Source organism: Arachis duranensis, chromosome 2 (genome assembly GCF_000817695.3).
Source record: "Arachis duranensis cultivar V14167 chromosome 2, aradu.V14167.gnm2.J7QH, whole genome shotgun sequence".
Taxonomy (NCBI): domain Eukaryota; kingdom Viridiplantae; phylum Streptophyta; class Magnoliopsida; order Fabales; family Fabaceae; genus Arachis; species Arachis duranensis.
Window position 1 is genome coordinate 26,123,310 of NC_029773.3, and position 2,540 is coordinate 26,125,849.

The following is a 2,540-nucleotide window of genomic DNA, read 5'->3' on the forward strand; positions in this document are numbered from 1 at the left end:
CTTTTGATGTGAAAGGAAGAAAAAGAAGAGAGAGAAGATAGAGAGTATGTTTGGTGGAATTGAAAATAAAATCAAATGAATTTGTATTTTGTTTACTCTGTTGGTGACCTAGTGATTTGTGAGGATTTGGCTTTGGGATTACCGAATGGGCTTGGAGGTGTTTTGGTCTCTCCATTCTTCTTTTCTTATTGGGTTCAGAGGATTGTGATAAGGCTTGGTTTAGCTATGATGGGCCAAGGTGTGTGTTTGTGTGGGCTTGATGATTTGTTTCTTGAGCCAAGTTGATTAACTTATTTTCCTGTACACTAAACCAAACAAATTACACAAACAATTGATAATCACTTAACAATGTTTGTTCATCACTTTAAACAAGTATTAGTTTTTTAAACTCAATAATCTTCCCCTTGATGACAAACATTATTATTAAAATAAATTGAAATATATTTGGGAACATAAACTTCCCTTTGATGATTTATGACACTCCTCCTGTCCTTTGATCATTAAGCTCCCTCTGAATGTATGTTTATTTAGTGACCTGAAAGCAAATTCAAGCACAGTGGAAATAATCTCAAGCAACTAACAGTTCCACTTATCATACACATTTTTCGAACTATAAAAAATAGAGAAAAGGTTCAGGTTTCACAATCATGCATAAATCTTGGAAAAGAAAATTTTATGTGGGTTTTTTTTCATAATTTTAAAACAGAGGTATTTAGCAGTCATTTTCACACCACATAGCAGCCAAAGCAGAGAGGCAGCTTATTATTTAGAAGTCTTTCAATTCATAGCTTATTATTTAGCAGCCTTTCAATTCATTTTCCATATACTTCCTATTTTGTTATCAAGGAGGGAAACATGCAATAAAACACAGCAATAAACATAATAGAATAGAAAACTGAGCATGCATAACAAACAGAGTTAAAATGCTTATGCGTGGCACCTTTACCATGCTGAGAAACTCCGGTTCTCATCCCATACAATATTTGTGGTTTTTAGATGCAGGTCAGGCGGCATCTCGCTGAGGCATACTGGAAGCTTCGGATAGCAAAGATCTTTATCCTTTTGGGATTTTACTTTTGGCTATATGTATATATGTAGATACTTTTATCTCCACTGCTTATGTATTGATGTATTAACTTCCTCTTAGAGGTTATTTTGGAGAAATAGGTTCTACAACTTGTATTTTGGGCTGATTTTGGGTTCTCTTATATATATATGTATATATACTTATGTGCTCAGGCACGTTTATCTTTGCGAGCCGAGTCTTGAGCTTTGATATTTGTACCTTGAAATTCTCTTTCGGTTATATTCATGCTAGCCTATCTTATCCTATTTGATGAGCGGATAATTTATACGCTTTTTGGCATCGTTTTTAGTATGTTTTTAGTATGTTTTAGTTAGTTTTTATTATATTTTTATTAGTTTTTATTTAAAATTCACTTTTCTGGACTTTACTATGAGTTTGTGTGTTTTTCTGTGATTTCAGGTATTTTCTGGCTGAAATTGAGGGACCTGGGCAAAAATCTGATTCAGAGGCTGAAAAGGACTGTAAATGCTGCTGGATTCTGACCTCCCTGCAATCGAAGTGAATTTTCTGGAGCTACAAAAGCCCGATTGGCGCGCTCTCAATTGCGTTGGAAAGTAGACATCCTGGGCTTTCCAGCAACATATAATAGTTCATACTTTGCTCGAGATTTGTTGGCCCAAACTGGCATTCCAAATCAGCTCAAGACTGCCCGGCGTTAAATGCCAGAACTGGCACAAAAGTGGGAGTTAAACGCCCAAACTGGCACAAAAGCTGGCGTTTAACTCCAAGAGAAGCCTCTACACGAAAATGCTTCAATTCTCAGCCCAAGCACACACCAAGTGGGCCTGGAAGTAGATTTTTACGTCATTTACTCATTTTTGTAAACCCTAAGCTACTAGTTCTCTATAAATAGGACCTTTTGCTATTGTATTTTCATCTTTGATCAGTCCTATGCTATCTTAGATCAGATCTTGGTTCTTCTGGTTCCCTCTTTAGAGCAAAGCCAATGATCACCATTATCACTTATGTATTTTCAACGGTGGAGTTTCTACACACCATAGATTAAGGTGTGGAGCTCTGCTGTACCTCGAGTATTAATGCAATTACTATTGTTCTTCCATTCAATTCAGCTTATTCTTGTTCTAAGATATTCATTTGCACCCAAGAACATGATGAATGTGATGATTATGTGACGCTCATCATCATTCTCACTTATGAACGCGTGCCTGACAACCACTTCCGTTCTACATGCAAACATCACCTATGAAAGTGTGCCTGACAACCACCTCCGTTCTACCTTAGATTGAGTGGATATCTTTTGGATTCCTTAATCAGAATCTTCGTGGTATAAGCTAGAATTGATGGCGGCATTCTTGAGAATCCAGAAAGTCTAAACCTTGTCTGTGGTATTTCGAGTAGGATTCAAGGATTAAATGACTGTGACGAGCTTCAAACTCGCGATTGTGGGGCGTTAGTGACAGACGCAAAAGAATCACTGGATTCTATTCCAACA